At 39.9% G+C, this 25702-nt stretch overlaps 1 long non-coding RNA gene across 4 annotated transcripts in view; it reads left to right on the top strand.

The window, feature by feature from the left end:
* The window catches only part of LOC138157762 (uncharacterized), an 85817-nt gene that overhangs the window by 21189 nt on the left and 38926 nt on the right, over positions 1 to 25702 (top strand). For 2 of the 4 annotated variants that reach the window (XR_011167450.1, XR_011167449.1), the window contains exon 3: positions 19338 to 19543. This is a non-coding gene — a long non-coding RNA (uncharacterized lncRNA). Of the gene's footprint in view, positions 1 to 19337; positions 19544 to 25479; positions 25617 to 25702 lie in introns of all 4 variants that reach the window. The other 2 variants (XR_011167452.1, XR_011167451.1) reach the window with 2 other exon arrangements.

Genomic DNA, 25702 nt, shown 5'->3' with positions numbered 1-25702 from the left:
TACTGCTCACTTAGAAAAAAAGTGTATCATAAATTGTACAATTCACTTAAAACTTCTGTGCTGCTTTCTGAGACTAGATGACTTTGAAAATCCTTTGCAGTTCTAAGATCCTGTGAAATGGGTACATGCACCACTGGACCTTACCTTTTCCTTCTTCTGCGCATTCTCACACTGCCTATTCTCTTCATGATGCACGAGAACCATTTGAGTCTAGAAAATTCTGCAGCCTTAGCTTAGAGCACCTAGCTCCTAGTTCTAAAGCACAGGGGACAAGGTAATTAATCTATTGACCAGTAGCTAAAGTGAGTTAGATGGGAAGATCACCCTGGGGGACATCCTGGCAAGAAAAGCATGGGGTGAAGAGGAGGAACAAGATGTCTTAGGCTGTGGCAACCCTTTATGTATTTATTTTTACCTTTTGCTTTTATGTCCTCATTTCTGAATACACTATCTGCCACCCACACGTTGAGAGCCCTCCCTTGTAACAAAGCAGAGCAGTTAAAGAAAACCAGTCAGGGAAGCAACCATGTGTACATAATGTTGGGAGGGAGGGCGGCTAGGTGGCACAGTGAATAGAACACCGGCCCTAGAGTCAAGAGGACCTGAGTTCAAATCTGGCCTCAGACACTTAACACAAAAACTAGCCGTGTGACCTTGGGCAAGTCACTTAACCCCCAACTGCCCTCCAAAAAGCAAAAAAAAAAGCATAATGTTGGGAGCGACATAGGGCTGTAGATCTAAAAAAAGAATGGACTTCAGAGGCTCTTTAGCCTAACCCCCTAGTTTTTCAGAAAAGAAAACTGAGGTCCATGGTGGTTAAAAGATTTGCTTAATTTCACACAGGTAGCAAGAAACATCACAGGCAAGATTTGAATCCAGATCTTCTGACTCCTTCTCACTCACATTGCCTCCTAGGAGGGAAGTTCCAAAAGGATTATTTCAATCAAAGCTATGTGTGTATGAGGGCTTGCTCTGTACCATCCCCACATCTTGTAAGACATCCCATCTCCAGTCAGGCAACAGCACAGTATATGACCGCCAATGAATGTAAATAAACTATTCCTGAAGGTGGAAAAATACTTTTATTATATGGAAAAGGAACTGACTTCAGACCACCAGCTCATTTCATCCCACTCAATAGTAACCACTGCCCGAATAAAGGCAGGCCATTCTTCATGGCGATAGATCTGGAAGCAGAAAGTTCTGTCTTCCATTACCAATGTTTGTGTTTGAACATTTCTACGTTCTCCATCTCAGATTTATTGCGTTTGGGGTTGCTTTTTGTTCTAACATGATTTTTCATAAATTTGTAACCTAAGCATGTGTTATTAGAGACGTAGAAAAGAATAAGTGGAAACCTAAATATTTTTTCTGCAAGAAAATTGATTTTTAGCTAAAATGAATTTAATTGAAAAATGATTGAGTTTTCACGTACTTCTGGTGTTTTTTCCCAGAAGCAGAGATTTTGATCTCTGTTTTAAGTTATGTTTGGAAATGAAGTGAAGATAAGTGAAATCATGAAGCAGAGCATGCCAAATAATTTTCCTGTCTCCTCCTGTTCCCTTTGTGTTATTAGAGGCAAAAGGGAATCCAGACATGTTACAACATTGTTATGCGCTTTAATATAAAGCTGGTCAGTTACAGTTGATAAGTGTGAATTTTAAGGGACAGAAAACGTCCTGGTGATATGTTTCATGGCAATTTATCATTCTTCTTTAGATCTCAAACTACTTTATACACACATGTAAGAAAGTGGAAACTCTGATGAGAGTGGTTAAACAGTTTCTATGAAGTTGTCGTTTTATTTTAAACAAATGTTCCATCAGGACCTCTCGTAACATTGGTGAGTTTCAACAGACCCTCCATATTACTTTTCAACAGTAGATGGCAACCTCTGTTCACCTGTAGAAAAGGAAATCCCCAGTTCCAGTCTTAGTGTGTTCCCAGCCTGGGAGAGTCATTCCTCTGAATAAGGATTGGAGATTGTGGATGGAGAGCCGAGACAATCTGCAGCTTCTACCCAATTGGGATATTTTTCTTTTAGCGGGGAGGGCCCCAGGCGAGGCTGAACTGGTGAAAAGAAAATGCCACTAACTTTTACTTTCAAGACTAAAATTCTGTTTTCAACAAAGGCAGCTGGTCATTTAAAACTTTGATGGATATATGATGGTAGTACTGAATGATGAGTTAATCTTGTTGAAAACTTAGACTTTGCTTGTCCTTGAGGCTGAAAAATTGTTTTTTGATGGAAATTCCAAGTTTGATTTTTTTCCATATTTTTTTGTTTTAAATTTTATTTAAATTTTCAGTTCTAAATTCTTTCCCTCCCTCCAGCTCCTTCCCCACCCACTGAGAAGCAAGAAATACAATACCCATTGTACTTATGAAGTCATGCAAAAACATATTTATAATTAGCCATGTTTTAGAAAAAGAAGAAAAATTAAGGAAGAGTAAAAAAAATATACTTCAATATGCACTCTGAATCTATCAGTTCTCTATCTGGAGGTGGATGGTCTTTTTCCATCATGAGTTTTCTGGAACCATCACATTATATGGAGTAGTTATTAAGTCTTTCAAAGTTACAATATTGTTACAATATTACTGTTACATTGTTCTCTTGGTTCTTTTCACTTCATTTTGCATCAGTTTATAGGTCTTCCCATGTTTTTTTCTGAAATCATCCCCTTTATCATTTCTTTTTTTTTAATTTTTTAAATACATATATATATATATATTTTTGCTTTTTGGAGAGGCAATTGAGGTTAAGTGACTTGCCCAAGGTCACACGGCTAGTTAGTGATAAGTGTCTGAGGCTGGATTTGAAGTCAGGTCGGTGCTCTATTCATTGTGCCACCTAGCCACCCCCCCCATAATTTCTTATAGTACAGTAGCATTCTATCACATTCATTCATCCTAACTTTTTAAGCCATTCCTTAATAGAGATTTCCTCAGTTCCCAATTCTTTGCTACCACAAAAAGAGCTGCTATAAATATATTTGTACATATGAATCCTTTTCCTCTTTCTTTGATCTCTTTGTGGTATGGGCCTAGTAGAAGTATTGCTGGGTCAAAGGGCATGTGCAGTTTTATAGTCCTTTGGGCCTAGTTCCAAATTATTCTCTAGAATGCCCGGACTAGTTCACAGTATCACCAACAGTGCATTAATATATGTATTTTCCCTCCCTTAATATACCTGTCCCCACCAGCATTTTTTTCTTTTTTCTGTCATCTTAGCCAATCTTAGCCAATTTTTAGGTGTGAGGTAGTACCTCAGAGTTGCTTTAATTTGCAATTCTCTACTTATTAGTGATTTGGAGCATTTTATAAGACTATTGATAGCTTGGATTTCTTCCTCTCGAAAGCTGCCATTTATATCCTTTGATGATTTATCAATTGCAGAATAGCTCTTTAAAAAAAAAATTTGACTCAGTTCCCTTTATCTGAGAAATGAGACCTTTATCAAAGTAACTTGCTTTAAATCACCCCCCTTCCCCCAATTTTGCTGCTTTTCTACTAATTTTGGTTGCATTGGTTTTGTTTTTATAAAACCTTTTTAATTTAATGCAATCAAAATTACCCATTTTACCTTTTATGAATCTATTTCTTGTTTGGTGATAAACTCTTCCCCTAACCATAGATCTGACAGGTAATTTTTTGCTGTGCTCCTCTAACTTGTTTATGATAATATCTTTTATGTTTAAATCACATACCCTCAAAAATCATATACCCATTTTGAGCTTATCTAGTTTGATTGGTATGGCACTGAATAAATAAGTGACTTTAGGTGGTATTGTCATTTTCATTATATTGGCTTGGCCTACTTACAAGCTGCTATTATTTCTCCAATCCCATAGATCTGTCTTTATTTATATGAAGATTATTCTGGATGTTGTGTTAATATAGTTAACTTTTCAGGGAGTCTTTTCAGGGAGATTTCCAAGTATTTTATACTATCTCCAGTCATTTTAAATGAATTTTCTCTTTTCTCATCCTGCTGGGTTTTGTTGATATATAGAAATGCTTGATGATTTATGTGGGTTTATTTTATATCCTTCAGCTTTGCTAGTGTTGTAAGTTGTTTCAATTGCTTTTTAGTTGACTTTCTAGGGTTCTCTAAGTAAACCATTGTATTGTCTGCAAAAAGTGATAATCTTGTTTCCTCATTGACTATGCTTATTATATTATTGATTATTTATATGATTATTCCTTTAATTTCTCTTTGTCTTATTGCGATAGCTAACATTTCTAGTATAATATTGAATAATCATGGTGATAATGGATATCCTTGCTTCACCTCTGATCTTATTGGAAAAAGCTTCTAGTTTTATTTCTGTTGCAGATAATTTTTGCTCTTGGTTTTAGATAGATGCTACTTATCATTTTAAGAAAAATTCCACTTATTCCTATGCTTTCTAGTTTTTTTTTAAAATAAGATTGGGTATTGTATTTTGTCAGAAACTTTTTCTGCATTTGTTAATATAATCCTAAGTTTTTTGTTCCTTTTGTTATAGATGTGGTAAATTATGCTTATAGTTTTCCTAATATTGAACCAGTCCTGTTTTCTTGTATAAGTGTATAAATTGTATAGAGGTATAAATTCTTTCATAAATTATATCCTGTATAAATACAACCTGGTTGTAGTATTTTATCTTTGTGGTATATTGTTGTAATCTTCTTACTAGTATTTTGTTTAAAATTTGTACATTTCACAATAGGGAAATTGGCCTATAGTTTTCTTTCTCTGATTTTTGTTTTCCCTAATTATGTTATTAAAACGATATTTGTGTCATAGAAGAAATTTAGTATGATTCCTTTGCTTATTTTTCAAACAGTTTATATAGTATTGGAATTAATTGTTCTTTAAATGTTTGGTAGAATACTTTTATAAATCCATATGGTCCTGGTTCCCCCCCCCCTTCCCTTAGGGAGCTCATTTATGGCTTGTTCAATTTGTTTTTCTAAGATAGAGTTACTTCAGTATTCTATTTCCTCTTCTGGGCAATTTATATTTTTGTAAATATCCATCCATTTCATTTAGATTGCTAGTTTTATTGGCATATAGTTGGGCAAAATATCTCCTAATAATTGCTTTAATTTCATATTCACTGGTAATACTTTTAGCCTTTCCATTTTTGATACTGATAATTTGGTTTTCTTCTTTCTTTTCTAAAAATCAATTTTTTTTTCCCACAAAACCAACTCCTAGTTTTATTGATTAAATCAATAGTTTTTTACTTCTAATTTTATTAATCTCTCCTTTGATTTTCAGGATTTCTATTTTGGTGTTTAATTGGGTATTTTTAATGTGTTGTTTTTCTATTTTTTTTAGTTGCATGCCGAATTTGTTGATCTTCTTTATTGACATAAGTGTTAAGAAATATAAAATTTCCTCTAAGTACTGCTTTGGTTACATCCCACATATTTTGGTATGTTTTCTCATTATTTTTGATGAAATTATTGAGTGTCTCTATGATTTGTTCTTTGATCTACTCATTTTTTAGGATTAGATTATTTGGTTTCCAGTTAATATTATTCTACACTTCCAAGGCCCTTTAATGAATGTATTTTTTATTGCATTATGGCTTGAACTAGATTCATTTAATATTCTACCTTTCTGCATTCAGTTGTCAAGTTTTTATGCCCTAATACATGGTCAATTTTTGAAGGTGCCATGCATGGTGGAAAATAAGTATATGTCTTTCTATTTCCATTCGGTATTTTCCAGAGGTCTAGCAAATCTATGTTTTCTAAAATTTTATTCATATCCTTAACTTTTTCTTGGTTATTTTATGATTAGATTATCTAGGTGAAATCGAGGGGACTAGTATAGTTTTACTTTCTATTTCCTCCTGTGTCTCATTTAATATCCTTCAGAAGTTTGAATGCTATGCCGTTTGGTGCATATATGTTCAGTATTGATATTAATTCATTGTTTATGATGCCTTTTAGCAAAATGTAGTTTCCATGATTATTTCTTTTAATAAGGTCTATTTATGCTGTTTTTTTTTCTGAAATCATGATTGCTACTCCTGCATTTTTTTACTTTAGCTGAAGCATAACAGATTCTGTTTCAGCCTTTATCTGAATGTTGTGTGTATCTTTCTGTCTCTTGTAAACAATATATTGTTGGATTCTGGTTTCTAATCCATTCTGCTATCTACCATTTTATGGGTGAGTTCATCTCATTAACATTCATAGTTATGATTGCTAACGGTGCATTTCCCTTCATTCTGTTCTCTCATGTTAATACTTCTCTTTTTTGCTCTGTTGCTCTCCAAGAGTCTGTTTTGCTTTTGATCACTGCCTCCCTTAAGCTACCTATCTTATCACCACTCCCATCCCCCTTAGCACTCTCCCCTCCTTGTTGGGTAAGATGAATTTTTTTTTTAGAGCAATCGCGGTTAAGTAACTTGCTCAAGGTTACATGGCCAGTTATTTCTGGGTGTGGTGCTGAGTGTCTGAGCCTGGGATTCGATCTCCAGTTCATCCTAACACTGGAGCCGGTGCTCTTACTCGCTGTGCTACCTGGCTGCCCCTAAGGTATGATGAATTTTTATACCCCACCATGTGTGTATATAAATATTCTTTCCTCCTTGAACCAGTTCAGATGAAAGTAAGATTCAAGTGTTGCCCAGTCTTCCCCTGCCTGCCTCCCCATTTTCCTCTCCATGTATAAATTCTTCTTTGCATGCTTTTATGTGAGATAATTTTCCCTAATCTTCCTCTTCTTTTCTCCTCCCAACGTGTCCTTTTTTCTCAACCTACCATTCTCTTTTTTTTTTCAGGGCAATTGAGGTTAAGTGACTTGCCCAGGGTCACAGGGATAGTTTTTTTGTGTTAAGTGTCTGAGGTTGGATTTGAACTCAGGTCCTCCTGATTCCAGGGCGGGTGCTCTTTTCACTTCGACACCTAGCCACCCCTCCATCCATTCTACTCATGCCCTCGGTCTAAGCAGACTCCTTCTGACTTCCCTAATGATGATACAGTTCTTAAGGGTTACAGGTATCATCTTCCCATATAGGAATGTAAACAATGTAACCTTTTTTTCCTCCCTTTTGACTTCACTCACGTTAACGTTTTTATGCTTTACTTGACTCTCGTGTTTGAATGTGAGATTTTCCATTCAGCTCTGTTATTTTCATCAGGAAGACTTGAAAGTCCTCTACTTCATTAAATGTCAATTTCCCCTCCCCCATTATATTCAGTTTTGATGGTTAGGTTATTCTTGCTTGTAATCCTCTTTCCTTTACCTTCCCAAATATCATACTCCAAGTCTTCTGTTACTTTGACATGGTAGCTGTTAAATCTTTTGTGATCCTGACTGTGGCTCCATGGTATTTGAATTCTTTTTTTCTGCCTTCTTGCAGACTCCTTGACTTGGTAGCTCTGGCTTTTGGCAGTAATATTCCTGGGAGTTTTTGTTTTGGGATTTTTTTCAAGAAATGACTGTTAGATTCTTTTAGTTTTTCATTTACCTTCTGGTTCTTAGACATCTGGGCAGTTTTCCTTTATAATTTCTTGAACCATGATGTCTAGGCTCTTTTTTTCATTTGTGGTTTTCAGGTATAGTAACAGATCTTAAATTGCCTCTCCTTAATATGTTTTTCCAAGTCAGTTGTTTCTCCTATGAGATATTTTACATTTCTGTCTATTTTTCAGTCTTTTGACTTCATTTTATTGTTTCTTGATGTCTCATGGAGTCATTAACCTTCACTTGTCCAATTCAAATTTTTTTTGGGAGGATAATTGGGGGGTGGCATATGAGCTGTATCTTTTGTTTGTTTGTTTTTGCTTTTTGGAGGGCAGTTGGGGTTAAGTGACTTGCCCAAGGTCACATGGCTAGTTTTTGTGTTAAGTGTCTGAAGCTGGATTTGAACTCAGGTCCTCCTGACTCCAGAGCTGGTGCTCTATTCACTGCGCCACCTAGCTGCCCCTGTACTTCTTTTTTTTAATTAACCATTTGACCAATTCTGATTTTTAAGAAGTTATTTTCTTCAGTATTTTTTTGTGTATCTTTTACAAAGCTGTTAATTCTCTTTTCACAATTTTCGTGCATAGCTCTCATTTCTCTTCCATTTTTTTCTTCTATTGCTCTTATTTGGCTTAAAATTAAAAAAAATTCTCCTTCTTTAGCTCCGTGTGTGTGTGTTTGTGTGGTTGGCATGAGCTTCTGTCTTTTATGTCCTGCCAATTTCACAGCTTGGTTTGTGGTTTGTAAATTTTCATTGCTTCCAATGTGGCGTGATCCGGGGGGAGGTCTGTTCACTGACCTGCACTCTAGTTTTTACACAGGTAGGGTCCCTCTTTCCTCGGGATCATGACCAATTGTACTTTTGTGCCCTTGAATTGTGAGCCAGAACCGGATAATGGGAGGCAAAGTTGCCAAATGGTACCTGATTTAGCACCTTGTGCTGGTTCAGAGGTCCCTTGGGATGCTTTCTGTTCAGATTTTTAGTCCTCTTATGGTCCTTGGGCTGCTTTCAGCTACTATTGCTGCCACCACCATAGCTCGGTGTCGTCACCATTGCCAAGTGCTGCTTCCACTCTGCTAAACTGTGTTCCTGACCAGTCAGTCTGTAGTCCTCTTTCTGTCTTCTTAAGCTGCCCTGGGCTGGAAAAATGACTCTGTGGCTTTTTCTTGGCTTTCTTGCTTGGAATTTGGATTGCTGTGTTTTCTGTGGTCATTGTAGAAGAGTTGGGGGGGGGGGAGGTTCAGCAATTGTGATCTTTCACTCTGCCATCTTAAATGCTTCCAGTTTTAAATTATTTTCTCTTGATTTTTTTGTTTTTGGTCCAGACCAGTGATTTTTTGGTTAGTCAGTTAGTCAGTTAATTAAATGACTACTATGTGCTGGACCCTGTGCTAAGTGCTAGGGATATAAAGGTAAAAGATATTCCTTGCTCTGAAGAAATTCACAGACTATGGAGAAGACAGTATGCAAATGACTATAGTCAATCCTTAACTTTCATGGGGGTAAAACTGCTAGACAGTGGTGGGGAAAGTAAAAAAATGTGAATGTTGTTATATATATGAACCTATAGGAAATAAGGGGTTAGGTTCCTGGGACACTAAAAACTGTAATCTCTTGCTAGAGATCTCTGAAAACACACTTTTCTGCATACAGTTCTTTATAGCAAAACATTAGCTCTGGTAATATGCACTTTCCCTAACACAGTAAGCATGAAATAACCCATAAAATGCAGGGGGGGGGGAGGGACAGCTCCATCTGGACTGGGAGGGGCTGGGGCACTGAGGTGAGAAGAACCCAGATGCAAAAAAGGGAAAGGGGCAACACTTGCCATCTCATCTCCCCTTGGCTTTGTGGTTGGACTGTTCCCTTTTGAGAAGCACTTCTCTTGGAGTGCTAGAATTCCCACCAGCTGGCGCTCAGCCCCAGCCCCAGCCCCAGAGAGCTGCTTGGGGGTGGGCTCCACGAAGCCTGGAAGCCCAGCAGCCCGGGGCAGCACTCAAGCTACAACAGGATGGTGGACGTGACCACCATCTCATTTAACCCTCAAACTTAGCTGCTTTTCCATTTTTTTTCCCCCAATTCCCTTACATGCACTTGTGAGATTATGTTAGCACATTCACCTGTAGTCGATTTGTTACCACCAAACTGGTAGCTCCGGACATTCCAGCAAGAAGTTTATCTAATGCTTTTATTTTCTCACTAAGCTGCATCACTGAATTTGGCACTTGGGTTTAGAGCTTAAAGCATTTGCACTGTGCTTTAGGGGGCATAATCACAGTGTGAAACTTGAGTTATAAAGGCAAAAAAAAAAAAAAAGGAAATATGCAGTGAGTACACAGGGAGATTTTTACAGTGGTAGGGTGAATAGAAACAGTGAAGCGCCTAGTAGGACACCAGCCACTCCACAGACTCGCCCCATTCTGCCTCTCATTTCTTCCCCCTCTACTGCATATAGCCACAAACGTTCCCAGTTATCAACTCGAAAGTGAAAATGAGGTTACTAATAAAATTACTTACTAGCTGTGGGACCCTGGGCAAGTCACTTAACCCTGTTTGCCTCAGTAATGTTTGCCTCATCTATAAAATGAGCTGGAGAAGGAAATGGCAAACCATGCCAGTGTCTCTGCCAAGGAAACCCCAAAGGTTGGAGTTGAGACTCAACTCATCATCATCTTCACAATCATCTTCTTCATCATCATCTTCATCATCATAATCATCATCTTCATCATCAATAATAACAGATAAAATCACGGGAATGCCTGAAGTGTTGAAAATTAAACAAACAAATGTTGAGAATTGACTATGTTGAAAAACAATATAGATAGATAGATAGATTGATAGATAGACAAGACAACTTGAAAATAATAGAGGGAAGGCACTAGCATTAGTGGGGTTTGGGGAATTTTTGTTTTACAAGGCGAAATTTTAGCTGGGAGTCAAAAGAAGCCAGGGAAGCCAGTGGTGAGAAGGGTCTCTTATTGTAAAAACTCTTTGGTAACTTAGAATGTTGCCAGGGGCAACACAGGAAAGTGACTTGTACAAGGTCATTCAGCCCATAGCTATCAGGGGCAGGATCTGAATGCAGATCTTTCTGACTCCAGGAGCCATACCTGTCTATAATTGAATGTCTAGGTTCCATTCAATTTAGCAATAACAACACAACAAGATTTTCCTTCTTTCCTATAGGGATCCTCGACATGAATTCCATTGACTGATGAATTTTTTTTTAATATTTAAAAAATGTTTTTTTTCTTCATTTAAAAAATTTCTATTCATGCCACATGTTGTTATACCATTTTCATTTCTGAGTTCATTCCTTCTCACTCCCTGAGTGTTCCCTTCTTTAAAAAAAAAGATTTAAAAAAGACAACACAACAGCTTATTTGCTTTAGAAAGGTATGTGGTATAGCAGAGAGAACACTGTGCTAAATTTGAAAACATTGAGTTGGTATTATAGCTCTGACACTCACTAGCTTTGAGGCCATGGGCAAAAGCCGTAGGCCCCCCCCCCCCCCTGGGTTTCTATTTCTTTAGCTATAAAATCTGCAAAGTAATGCAGTGAAGAGAGAACTGGGTTTGGGGGTTAGGGAACCTTGTTTCAGATTTCACCTCTGATATACATGATTTCTGTGACTGTGGCCAAGGCAGTCAGTCTCTATGTGCCTCAGTTTTCTCCAAGGATATGTGGTTGGTAAATGTTTAACAATCAGCTCTCCAAAAATGGACCCACAGCATACTTTTAAGTTTAATCCATGCTATTAATATTCTCTCAGTGACATAGTCAACAAAACAATAAATCAAACCCGAATTTCTGAGGTGTAAATGCTTGACATCGCCAATTTAACAATCGGCTTTTTCAAGTTGGTTTGAACTGTTCTTCATCTGTAAATGACCCTAAAGTCCCTCCCAGTTCTAAAGCTATGATCCTCCCCCCCCCCCCCCCCCCCCCGCCCCAGCTGACCAATGATCAGAAAGAGGTACATTTTCTCAACTTGCCTCTGGGGTCAAGCTTGGTCATCCTCATTAAACGGTGTTTAATTTTGTTTTTATCATTCTTTCCCTTTGCATTTTTGTGCTCATTTATATATACTGTGTTCCTGGTTCTGCTTGATTCACTCCAAATTTGTTCATTATTTATTTATAATTTGTTCATTATCTATTTTAAAATAATTTGTTCCTAATTATTGTTCATAAAATCTTCCTATGCTTTTCTAAATTCTTCACATCTGTTTCTTGTTATGGTACAGTAATATTCCATTACTTTATTTAAATTCATCTTTTACAGCAATCCCAAAATACTAGATTCAGGGAGCCACTATTTTCTGTGGTTAACAAAAAAGTGTCTTGGAGCAAGGGAAAGAATCCTGGATTTTGACCATCTTTTAGCTCTATTTGTATCCCTGGTGCTTAGCTTAATAGATGTTTATTGAATGAATGACTGATTGGTTGGCTTTGGAAACTGAGTACCTGGGTTTGATTCCTGGCTCTGTCACTTACTAACTGGTTTGACCTTGTGTAACAGTCAAGAAGCATTTATTAAAAGCTTACTGTATTGTCAGGAATGACATTAAGTGCTGGAGATACAGAGAAGTGGGCATGGCAGATGTGGGCATAAGTCTTGTAATCTCTTTTAGCCTTGGTTTCTTCACCTGAAAAATAAGGGGATGACGTCTGAGATCCCTTCCAGCTGTGATTTGTGCTGCTAGGTTTCCTCAGAGGACCCACAGAATGACGGAAAACTGATGGAAACAGCATGGACACATTTGTCATTTTGATCATTTGCTACAAATCTGTGGGCTCCTTGAAAATGAAAATCCCTAAGAAAAATTTCAAAAAAAGGAAAAGGAAAATCCATGGAATGTTTCAGGGAACTCCTGGCAAAGGCATTTGGTGAGGGTGGTGTTGGGCCCAGAACATCAAAGTCAACATTTGTGGTGCTTGTTGGATGGGCGATGTCCTTGAGAGGACCTTTCAGCTGTTCAGTTTATATTTATATTTGGTTGAATACACAAAGTTTTGAAGTATCTTTTCTTTCCCTAGAATATATATTTTCCTTCCTTCCTTCCTTCCTTCCTTCCTTCCTTCCTTCCTTCCTTCCTTCCTTCCTTCCTTCCTCCCTCCCTCCCTCCCTCCCTCCCTCCCTTCCTCCCTTCTCTCTCCCTTCTTTCTCTCTTTCTCCCTCTCTCCCCTTCTTTTAAAATAGCCTATCTAAATTCTGTTTACTACCAATTCCACAATGATAACAGGACACATTGTGGATTTACAGAGATTCTGGTTTAGTCCCTTGACCATGGAAGGTCTCTAGAAGGGCTTCAGGACTAGGGCTTAGGAGGGAAGATTTGCTGTAGATTAAGTGACCACAGTGGGGCTCTGTTGTTGAAGCAGCTATCAGTGCTTTTCTGTGGCTTCAAAGAGTGAAGCCATGTTTTCCTTAGGCTAAGGCCTCCATATTTGAGAAGTCAAAGGTGTATGGTCTTTTGTAGGGTGCTCAGAGAAATACACTGGTAGGCCTGAACTAGCCTACTTCTAGTTTCAAAATGTGTCTCCATGGGTGTTAGCTTTCAGAAGGATTTCTATTGAATAGGGTATCCCTTGCCTTATTGGTTGGGACTCTTATTTCTGTTTCTTACATTACATTAAAAAAAAAAAAGAATTCTTGAGTTCCTCAAAGTATTTCCTCTTACAATTTGCTCCCCAGAAGCTCATCAGAGAGGAAAGACAGATCTCTTCAGAAAAAACTGCTGGGGAGATTGTCAGGCATGTGGTAGCACTTTAGAGAGAGCCCTGGGGCCCGCAGACTATAGTCAAGAAGAAAAACAATTATAATATCCAATCCTGAGCTGTCACAGAGCTAGGGACTTTCACCCAGCGTTAATAAAGAAAGGAAATATTTGCAAAGTTCATGTGCTAGGGTTTTTTTTTTTTAAATTGAGATCTACTGTTTTCATATTACCTTCATTCTCAAATATTACCCCTCACTCTCTGTCTGGAGAGCAGTGCCTTGTAACTAAGAATAAAAAAAGGAGAAAAAGAAGAAGAAAGCCATTTCACAACATGACCAACACATCAGCTGATCAGAGCTGTAGAGCTGGAAAGGATTTCAGAGGCCATGGAGTCTGACCCCTTAGTTTTGCAGATGGGGAAGGTGAGTCACAAGAGAGGCTGAGTGACATGGCTGATAAGAATTGGGGGCAGTTTAGTAGCTACCTCTCTCCCAACTGATTCTCCAATCCAGAGTGTCCCAAAAGTCTTAGTGTAGTATTATGTGTTTTAATAGCTTAAAGTGGCACTAAGCTTTTTGTTGTACCCTGTGTATGCAATATTTTTCACCTGCAGCTCCCCACCTCTCCATTGAAAGGAGGAAGGCGCCTTTTCCCATTTTTTCTTCAGGGTCACGCTTGCTCACTATTACTAGACAATGTCTGGTTTCTTTGTTGCTGTTCTTTCCACTTATTTGTTGTACATTCGTTAGGGTGGTGAGGTGGTGCATTGGATAGCACATCCAGCCCTGGAGTCAGGAAGACCTGAGTTCAAATTTGACCTCAAGACACTTCTTAGGTGTGTGACCTTGGGCAAGTCACTTAACCCTGTTTGCCTCAGTTTCCTCATCTGTAAAATGAGCTGGAGAAGGCAAATCACTCCAATATCTTTGCCAAGAAAACCCCAAATAACTTCATGAAGAGTTGCATGTGACTGAAAAAATGGGTATATAGTAGGCACTTAATAAATGCTTTTGATTGGTCTACTGATTCCACTCTAAAATTCTGTGATTCTGCAAGGTGCTATGCTAAGCATTGGGGATTCTCTCTCCCTCCAGTAGTTCTGTGATTTCCCTGGCACAGGGGATTCAAACAAAAGCAGAACAATTCTTGACCCCTGAGGGGTTTATATTCTACAAGAATGAATGTAGGTACCTTCTAGATTGGCCCTGACCTGTATGGAAACTCCCTCCACCAATCCCTGAGACACAGAGAGGTTAAGTAACTTTTCCAAGATCACAAAACCTATTATATGTCCAAGGCAGAACTGGAAACCAATTTGTCCTGTCTTCAAAGAGGATGGATACTTGATTATCTAGGCCAAGATGCCTTTACCAGGCCAAGTTAAAAGGGATGGCTTTATGACTTTCTGTGGGGGCTAAGAACTGGAAATTAAAGGAGTCACAATCAGTTGAAGAGTGACTGAACAAATCAGATGTATGAATGGGATGGACTGTTATCTTGCCGTAAGAAATGAGGAAGGAGATGCGTTCAGAGAAACCTGGAAGACTTGTATGACCTAGTGAGAGTGAAGTGAATGGAGGTGGGAAATCAATTTATGTAACAACATTGCAAAGACAAACAACTTTGAAAGACACAGGATCTCTGATCAGTGCAATCACCACCCCCTAATTCCTGAGGAGCCTGCTACCCACTTCCTGATGGAGAAGTGATCTGATGAGACGGACATTTTTTAACATGGACCACGTGGGGATTTTTTTTCTTGATTATGCCTATTTGTCATAAGGCTTTCTTTTAAATTGAGTAGGGTGGGAAGGACTGAAATCAATGCTTGTTAATTGAAGACTAAAATAAAAAGGAAAGAAAAGGGATTATGGCTTGAGGGAAAAGATTCTCAGAAATTCTGTGGCATTTGAGGTCCTGATCAGAAAGCCGACCTCAGAGCTATACCATTTAAAGTGTGGCTACAGCATGTGTGTATGTTTAACAGGGTGCATGTACTGCATATATAAAGTTATTGCATTCCATCCAACTTTAATGTGTTTATGTGTCAAGCAGAAGGCGTCATTGGGCATTTCTTCACAGACATAACCTATATATTACAAGTGCTGCAGTCTCTAGTTATTTTCTGAAAGGTGATGAGTTTCCCAGTGTGAAGCTACCCATTTTTAGGCTCACAATACGCCCGGCTGGTTTGGCTATTCACCCATTATTGTTTCCTCCAGGCGAAGAGCAGAATTCCATCATTTCTTTCATCACACTAATATCCCTTTAAAGAACTGCATCGTGGGATCTACGGTACTTAGCGAGGCTAGCAGACCTACTGTACAGGCCGTGTTTTTCATCACAGGAAGCCGTCTGAGCTTATGGATGGAATACTCATTCATCTTGTTTTGTGGCAGTCTGGTGCTTTGCTATTCAGCCGACTTTATGGTCCCTCCTACCTACAAAGATAAGTCCGTGCCCGAGTTGGGGCCTTTAGAGAGGCAGCTCCACCAAGGAGAAAGGTGGACGCTAAAAGGGACAGTTTCATGTTACTTGCCTAGAGACGGCTTTGAACAAATATCACATGATGATTAAGGGAGTGGGCTGGCCAGCCTCCTCATTTCCTCTCCTCCTTTCCTTTGACACTTATCTCAAATTCTTCAAGGTATGACTTTTTTAGCTGCATGTTTCCAAGAAGGTGTTCAATTAATAACCTGAAAGAATTATGGCCATGATTTTTTTTTGTGAGAGAGAGAGAGAGAGAGAGAGAGAGTGTGTGTGTGTGTGTGTGTGTGTGTGTGTGTGTGTGTGTGTACTGATTTAACCCCTTTTGAGCAGAAGGCAAGGAAGAGAACCGTGCAGCTTAGTATTTTTTTAAAGGACATTTAAATCTAGTGTTATGGTTCTGTGAAGTTGCCCCCAGTAAAATAAGGGAAGGGGGAAGGAAGGGAGGTTGGAGGAAGGGGTGACCCAAAGCTTTCTGTTCAAGCTGGGATCTCACCCTTGGACTGTACAATATTCACACAGATTCCTGGAGTTAGAGACTTAGACTAACTACAGTCCAGTTGTTTTACAACTGAGCCCTAGAGAAGAGAAATGACTTTAATTTTAGTGAATTAAGAAATGAGCTGAAAAGTCCAATTCAGAAATAGATGACCCTTTGCCTCTTTCCCGACTTTCAGGGCCTCTCTTCTTTCCGGTGTGCCCTAAACGAATTCACCAAACATTTATTAAGGACTTATCGTGTGTTCGTGCTAGGTGCTGTGGATAAAACTTGGTTAAGATCCAAAACAAAGCTTGGATAATGTCCAGCTCCTGCCTTCCTGGAGCTCATAGAACTTCCGCCACCCTCAATTTTGCTTTGTAATTATAAGAAATAATATTAAACTAGCCCTCCGAGGTGTACACAATGCTTTAGATGCCTCATCTGACCCTCACAATGGTCCTGTGGAGTGGGATCACAGGCAGTAATCATACCATTTTACAGATGAGTTAAAAAGTGACCCAGAGAGGTTAGGTGACTTGCCCAGGGTCATATGTGTTAGCAGTGGGATTTGAACCCAGATCTCAAAGGACAGCATACTTTCCACCACTTCAGTTGCCATTTTCTTTTCCATTTAAACTGCATCAAAATGTCCTTGGCTTAGTTCCTAGTCCCTCAGGGCCCTGCTCCAGCTTTTGTTGGACAACACATGAGTTATCTAATTAACGAAATAGCGAGTCAGTAATGAGTTATCCCACCTTTTGATATTTGCAGTTAAATGGAGATATAGTTTGTGTAGATATGATGCCTTTTTAAAATTCATTTTTATTTTATGACAGTGCCTTAACATAAACATATATTTCTAACATCTCCATCATTTAGCACAGTGCCTAGCATACAGTAGGAGTTTAATAAATGCTTGTCAGTGAGGGTGGTTGGATGGAAGAATTTCAGTTCATAGAAGCAATATAGTGGGAAGACTGTTGGATTTGGAGTTAGAGAACCTGACTGGCTCTGCCACTTTGGGGAAGTTAATTTAATTTCTCTGGACCTCTATTTCCTCACCTATAAAACGAGAGGACTGAACTGGCTAGCCCCTTCAGGTCTTCTCCAGCTCAGGATCTATGGAACTATGAGCTCCTTCTTTCCCTATCACCTTTCTCCTTTTACTACAAGATCTTTTAAAAAAATTTTATTTATTTATTTTTTAGTTTTCAACATTCATTTCCACAAGATTTTGCGTTACAAATTCTCTTCCCATCTCTCCCCTACCCCCACCCCAAGATGGCAAGCCAACTGAATACCCCTTCCCCCAATCTGCCCTCTCTTATATTCCCCCCATCCCCCCTTACTTTCTAATAGGACAAGATGGATTTCTATACCCCATTGCCTGTATATCTTATTTCCTGGTTACATATAAAAACAATTTTTAACATTTGTTTTTAAAACTCTGAATTCCAGATTCTCTCCCTTCTTCCCTCCTCATCCACCCCCCCACTGGGAAGACAAGCAATTCAGTATAGGTTATATATGTGAACTACAAGATCTTTTGTGAAAATTTTAAATCCACGAACAGAAAATGCCAGCCAGGTTTTCTAGTTGACATAAAGAAATGAAGAAAAGACATTCCTTAGTCACACAAGCAGAATTGTTTCCCCTAATAGTATTTTATTTTTTCCAGTTACATGTAAAGATAATTTCAACATTGATTTTTGTTAAATTTTGAGTTCCATATTTTTCCTCCTTCCTCTCCACTCCCCAAGACAGCAAGCAATCTGACATAGGTTATACATGTACAATCATGTTAAACATATTTCCACATTAGTCATATTGTGAAAGAAGAATCAGAAAAAAGGGAAAAACCACAAGAAAGAAAAAACAAAAAACAGTGAAAATAGACTCTATAGCCCTTTCTCTGGGTGTAGATGCATTTTCCATCATGAGTCTTTTGGAATTGTCTTGGATCACTGTATTGCTGAGAAGAGCTAAGTCTGTCATAGCTGATCATCACACAATGTTGCTGTTACTGTGTACAATGTTTTCCTCACTGCACTCTGCATCAATTCATGTAAGCCTCCCCTCCCCTCCCCTCCCCTTCCTTCTCCTCTCTTTTCCTCTCCATTCCATTCCATTCCAATTTTTGGAGGGGGAAGGTAGGGCAATTGGAGTTAAGTGACTTGCCCAAGGTCACACAGCTAGTAAGTGTTAAGAGTCTGAAGTTGGATTTTCACTCAGGTCTTCCTGACTCCGAGGCCAGTGCTCTATTCACTGTACCATCTAGATGCGCCTTTCCAGGGTTTTCTGCAATCTTCCTGCTCATCATTTCATGTAGTACAATACTAAACCTTTACATTCATATACTACAACTTGTTCAGCCATTCCCCAATTGATGGGCATCCCCTCAATGTCTAATTCTTGGCCACCACAAAAAGAGCTGCTATGAAGATTTTTGTCCATATGGGTCCTTTTCCTTTTTTCTTTTATATGAGCAGATCTGAGGGTTTAGAGATAAGCGTGCTGTATTTGTCTCTAGGGCTTCCTCAGGCTGTAGGCTCAGTCAGGTGTAGCTATCTCCAGGTGTGATGGCCCTGCTTGTGCAGATGCTCAAAACACCACCCTCGCAGGTCTTTCCTGGTCCACTTTTCAGATAGTCATGAGATACCATTAGCTCAAAGCATAAGTTTTAGTGAGATGATGGGCATCAAAGACAAGAGTGTAAAACATCTTTTCCATACACTTTCCCACAGATACCTGTAGCATCCGTGCTAAGAGTGAGCCCATGCATGGAGTGCACAGGTGACCCAGGCAACCCATAGCTGTGCTGCAGAAAGGCTCTGATGACTTTTCTCAGGGAGGGACATCCCTTCCTCCATGCCTTCCTCCCTCCCTCCCTCCATGCTTCCCTCCCTCCTTCCCTCCATGCCTCCCTTCATGCCTCCCTCCTTCCCTCCCTCCCTCCCCTGAGTTCAGTGTCTCTGCCAGGCAGGGGACGCATTTGGCCTTCCTGCTAGATTCTGTGGAAAGGGAGGCTGATGAGCCATGTGCTGAGACAGAGGAATCCCCCTGGGTTATATCAGCAGGGTAGGTGGGGAAAGCACCTGTTTTTAAGTCAGAGGATCTTGTACCTAAGTCAGGCATTTTACTGTCGTTTGTTTCTCTTGCCCACTCATTTTGCAGAGGAGAAGACTGAGGCCAGGGGACAATAAGGGGCTTGGTTCAACTCACACAGTCCATCCCTTTGCAAAGAAAACCTTCATGTGGAACGGCGATGTGCAGGCCTGGCCTCTGGGAGGAGCGCTTCTGCCGGTGCTTTGGAGATACGCTTTTCCTGTAAGGGGAAGGTCTGCTTTGGGAAGGATGTCGTCTGCTGGCATCAGAATGTGGTAAGCGGTTTTATGAGTTCTTGGATGGAAAGTGTTCTCTGGGGTAGTGAGGGCTGGTGGTGTTCCTCCAACCCAGCCTCTTTGGCTGACTGGAAAACACAGAGGGAGACAGTGCGGTCAATGGACCCCAGGTGGGAAGGCGGAGCTTTCTTTCAGGAAGGATTGCAAGACAGCATCCCTTAGGATGTGCTTCAGGGACCAAACTAAAGCACTTCCATGGGGTGGAGGCATCAATGGACGGAAGAGGTTCCCGTACACCAAGTACTGTAGTCAAGAGCTTTCCAGTGACCTCAGCACCCAGGCCAACGCAAGGCCTGCCAGAGTCGTCACACAGGGAGTGAGGCCTCAGACAGCAGCCTGAAGCCAAGAGGCAGACACAACACTTATGCCTTATTCAAAGCAGATCTTTCCCAGAAGATGCGAGCAAGTCAAATCTGATAATGCTATTAGGAGTGGAGATTTTGTATTAATATGTAATTTATGCACATATATGTGTGTACACAGTACATATGTGTGCACATATTTCAACACACAAATATACACATTCCTATATACACATACTTTACATACATGAGCATATGCTTATATATACTTTATATATTATATATAGAACTTTATACGCATATATATATACACACACTTATACATGCATGTATCTCTACCTGTTATCTATTACAGTGTAGTGTAGTGATCAGAGAGAGAGAAGCCAGAAAGATCTGGCCTGCCTGTGTGATCTTGGGTGAGTCACTTAACCTCTAAGTGTTCTAGGCAGCTCCCTAAGACTAAAAGTTGCAGAAAAGGTGCTGTCCTGCATCAATCAAGCAATCAATCAATTAGTTAAAGGAATTTCCTCACCTAATAATTCCCTTTACTAGTGAAACCATAGATACAATCTCTTTCTTTCTCTGTCTCCTCTCTCTTTGTCTCTTTCTCTCTCCCTCCTCTTTCTCTTCCACAGATATACACACACACACACACACATATAATACATATACATGTATATTATATACACAGATGTTCTACCATCCTATGTATAATAAAGCCATGCATATAAATATACAAATGAATATATGTATATATACATACATAGGGTTTTATTTCTTCCCTCCCTCACAACATATAAAATACATACATAACTTGAACAATCCTTCAGGTGGGTGTAACTCATAGACACTTAACTATTGTATTATGAAGGTTTTAGGGTTAGAAAAGACCAAATGGACAGCTGACATAAACCACTCATTTTAAAAAGGAGAAAATTCAGCTCTAGAGATGAATCATGAATCAGTCACTTAAAAAGCATTAATTAAACACTTCCTATGTGCCAACCATAGTGGAATACATTGGGGATACTGAGATAAAAACCAAGCAATTTCTCCCCTCAGGAAATTTTCATTCCTTCATTTCCTAGGCTTGAGTCAGGTCAACCTGATGTTTACCGGTAGAGACTGGAATGAAGTAGACCATTGAATATTTTACAAAAAGAAGTTTACTTGAGAGTAACATGAAAAGGATATCCAGCAAAGACACAGTATTGATTCAGTTGGGCTTAGGCTATCTTGCCTCCACATTTACTATGGGTTAGCAGTGTGTATCGGGTGCAGGGAGCCTGCAATTCCTCCTTCATTCAACTCTTATTCTTAGCTGACCAGAAAGGTACCTTAATGGTTTAGACCTTAGTCCCCTGAACCTATTAAGTCTTCAGACAGTTTCACTGAATTTTAGGGGAAAAATTTTAGGAAAAAAATTTTAGGAAAAAAATTTTTTTAGGGAAAAAGCCTTTTAACTGTGTGGAGAAGATGTTGCTTCCACCATGGTTTGTAAATATGTACAAAAATATACAAACCAATACAATGGTAATTTTTTTTGTTTCATTTTTGGTGTGAGACATATTGGCAGCCGGGGAAGGGAGAAATCAGGAAAGGCCTCATGTAGGGGTAATGTTTAAGCAGAGCTTTGAACGATGCCCAAGATTCCAAAAGGCAGAGGTGAGGAGGGAGTGCATCCCATACTTCTGCAAATCATAGAGATAGGAGGTAGAAAATCATATGTGAAGAACAGTGAGAAGACCAGTTTAGTGAGTCTAGACTCAAACTCAGAGCCAAGACCAGGGTTCTTTCAATAACATCTATGGATTGTCTGCCTTAGAACTTTTAGGAAGTTGGCAGTTGGTAGGATAGCTTATGTAAATCTTGTTTATTTAAATACATATGGAGATTCAATCTTTATTGGTTCATGGTATTTAAGGCTGGAAGGGACCCTAGAGGTCATCTAACCCAAATTCCTGATTGTTCAGATGAGAAAACTAAGGCCACACAGAGTCACCTTGCCTAAGGTCAGACAGCTTAGCGACTTAGAGGCAGGGCCAGGCTTGAAAACCACACTATTCCTTCTTTCTTTGGATCCAGTGTTTTTCTGTGCTATTTCACACTGCCTCTCTGTGGTTTTGATAAGGTTTGATAATTTAATCATACCTAAGAGAAAACTTTGGAACTCCTTGATTTTGCGTTGCCAGTTTGGCTCGGTGCGTGTTTTCTCAGCCATCTTGCAGTGGGAGAACAGATAGGACTCATTGGAACATTGGAGTCATGCCCTCAAAGCCTCAAGTTTCCCAGACTTCTCTCTCCAGTATGCTCCTCAGGATGACTCTGGGCAAGTTTGTGGCTGGAGTTCTCCCTTCAGAACCTGCAGGCAGTGGGACGTTGGAGGTGATGAAAAACAAACATGAAAGGGGTCATACATCATTGGAGGCATGTTCTTGCCCAGTTGCAGGCAGCAATGAGCGGCATAATGGATAGGATCCTAGGCTTGGAGTCAAGAACATCATATCCAGCCTCTGATGCTTACCACCACTATAATCCTTCATGTTTCTGTGCTGCCAGCAATTCCCTAGGACATAACTACTAAGACACAGACTAGTGGAATATCAAAACTGAAAGACAGGTTGGAACCTGTAGGCGACAACAGTTTATAACTAGCTAGGATTTCCATTTAGGCTGCGGATTTCTTTGTCAGCATCTCCTTGTTCTGTTGCCTTTGAGTGTTTGCTGAATTCAGATCAGAAAAGCAGGTGATATCATTCATTCTATAGCCACAGCCAGTCTTGCATTTAGTGGTCTGGGGCAGATGGGTGTATCAAAAACTGTATGAAAGACGTTTCAACATTTTATTTGTAACTTGTTCCATCCAACGTCAGCCATTCTTGTTGATGCTTCTTTCTTGTTTCTGGTTTAAATATATCCCACTTCAGTTTAGACTGTCAGAGTTTTTGTCAAGGTGCTCTGGGCGTAAATATGTCAAGGAATGGATAGACATTGGTAGCATGAACTGTCCCTCTATTGTTTTGGGTTGGCATAGAAAGTTGCCTGAAACTCAGAGAGGTTAAGCAACTTGTTAGGGAAACACCTAATAAGTGAGACTGGTAGAATTTGAAATCAATTCTTCCTGATTCCAAGCCCAGTGTTCTGTCCAGTATATGCCAAGCTACCCATTGGGCACTGTCTAAATAATCCCTACTGTATCCCTGGGTTACTGGGTCATTTTATCAAGTCTCTTCTCTTTGGGTCTCCATTTCCTCATTTGTATAATGAGGGGGCTAGGCTTGACTCTGAAGCTTCCACCCTTCTCTAGGATCCTGTGATTTGGCTCTATATCCATCTATATGATAGAGCCTCAGAGGCCACCTAGGCTGATACCCGCCTTTTACAGAAGAGGAAACTGAGGATGAGGGTAGCTAATTATAAGCCAAAGGTCACAGATGCCTAAGCATCAGAGATGGGATTTGAACCAAGGTTCCTTGACACCTGAGCCCATGTACTTTTCACTACATTATGTTGACCTTCAGTTGACCATGAGAAGCAATAAGTCTTGCATTTGAAGAGAAATTCAGTTAAGCAGAGAAAAGTTTGCTGAGGAAAGAGCACTAAATATACTTGTATGGAACAGTGATTTCATCATGTGGTTTCAGAAAGATTCATACTTTCTAATTGTATGCATTTCTTTTTCCTCTCTCTCTGCCTCCCTCCCTCTTTCTCTATCCTTCTTTCCTTCCCTCCCTCCCTCTTCCTTCCCTCCCTCTTTCTTCCTCTTTCTTCCTTCCTTTCTTTCTTTCTTCCTTCCTTCCCTCCTTCCTCCCTTCCTCTCTCCCTTTCTTCCTTCCATCCTTCCTTCTTTTCTTCCATCCTTTCTTCCTTCTTTTCTTCTTTTCCTCCCTTGCCTTGCCTCACCTTCTCCTCCTTTCCCTTCCCTTTTCCTATCTTGCCCACGCTTGAAGTGCCATGACCATTCATGGGCCTAATTCCATTACTGATGGGCACAGAAGTGTTGACCTGCTCTATTTCTGACCCAGTCTGGTTTGCCCCTCTTTGGTCAGCCTGGTGGTTGCTTCTACTCCCTGGGGCTCACAAGATTGATACCAGACTTAATGCAGACACCCAATTATCTTTAGGCCTACTGCAGCTCAAAATTCTTGAGCTCAAGCAGTCTTCCAGCCTCAGCCTCCCCAGAAGCAGGGAATACACGCATGAGCCATTAAATTGGGTCCATTACTTTCCATAAATACCTTAAGGAGGATATACTCAATATATTGCATGTATTTTCCTGGTATTTACTATTTAATATAATGCTGTTCAAGTAACAGAAAAGCAAAAAAATCAGTTCTGTAGCTGGGATTGTAACAAACCAACTGAAGTGATAGGGAAGACAAAATTCTTTGACCATTGTCTGATGAATTTGGGGAAAGTCCGTTTTCATATGATTCATTTGTAAAGGAGAATAACATGGTGGTAGTGAAAGATCAGTGAGCAAAAGGGAGGAGGACCATTCATTCCTTTGAATAGGAAGCAGCCAGCTCTTTGCTGGTAAATATAGTGCATAAACGGGCTCCCCTGCTTTTAGCATCTTCCTCCTGGCAGCATGGACGGAGAGGCCACTCTTGAAGGAGCTGGTCAGCTGAGAGTCTCTCCCTTCCTTGGCACAAAGTGGCCGGTATTACATAGAGGCACTTGCATCATAGTATTGACCATTACTCTTGGCTCTTGGCAATCTCTCAGGCCCTTCTCTGTTCATCTGCTCAGCACAGCCAGAGGAACATCAGAACAGTGTTATCTGTGGTCAGTTCAAGTCTCAGAAGGAAAGTGCCTACCCAGATACCTGGTGTTCTGTTTAATTCGGACCTGCCCACATGGCCCTAGGATAGAGAACAAACTATCAAAATGCACCCTTTCTGGCTCCTTTCTCCCAGAAGTCTCCAAAATGACTGTCTCAGAGGTTTGAGTTTCAGAACTCCTATGGGGAGCCCTAGGATAATCCATGTGAGACTCTCATGAAGTTTATCAATGGCCTTTCAAGTCCCTTTTAGTCTAGATCTGTGGACCTCAGAACCTCTGCAAACTTCTCCACCAGAGCTTGTCCCCTGCATTTTACAGATGAGGGAACTGAGGCTTAAATGACGTGCTCATACTGGCAATGTGTCAGATGTGGGAATTCATCTCAACTCTTCTCACTCCAGAGCCATTGCTTTTTCTTCTGTACCAAGTCTTCTTGGGAAGATTCTCTAGCTTTGCTGACAATAAAATTGGTCATCCCAAGGACTACTGGGTCTTTCTGTCTACCCTATAGTTGGATGTCCTGTATGTCATGTCTCCCAAACTATCAGAACATCAGCTCCTTGAGAGCAGGGACTTCCTGCTTGTCTATTTGTTTCACCAGCTCGTCATATAGTCAACATTTAATAAATGCTTAATCACTCATTCGTCAATCATTCACCCTTCCCAGAAGTAAATAGACTAAGACCAGCTTTTCTCAGTCAAGATATCTGACTGGATGCATAGCAAGACCCTGTCTTCCCAGGAGGTGGCTCATTATGTTATCTCATGGGCTCTATAACTAAGCTTCTGAATAACTTTTTCTTTATTTCTTTGCTCTTTTTTTTCAAGTTCTGTTCTGCAATTGCTTTAACTGCTTCCAATAAGCTGCCACTCAAGGGGAATAATTGAAGGAATAGCAGCTACTCCTGGGAAAGTACACTCCACACCCCTTCAGCCTCACTCTCATGACCTCTGAGACCCAGTGGGTAATAAAATGCCATTGGTATTGGAAATTGAGGGGATACTCATAAATTGGGGAGTAGCTGAGTAAGTTTTGGTATGTGATTGTAAT

This window comes from Petaurus breviceps, unplaced genomic scaffold, assembly GCF_028583685.1.
Source record: "Petaurus breviceps papuanus isolate PSGF00001 unplaced genomic scaffold, PetGlider_PUasm1.0 173, whole genome shotgun sequence".
Classification (NCBI taxonomy): domain Eukaryota; kingdom Metazoa; phylum Chordata; class Mammalia; order Diprotodontia; family Petauridae; genus Petaurus; species Petaurus breviceps.
Note: the sequence above shows the minus strand (reverse complement) of the source record. Positions and strands in the feature narration are given on the sequence as shown.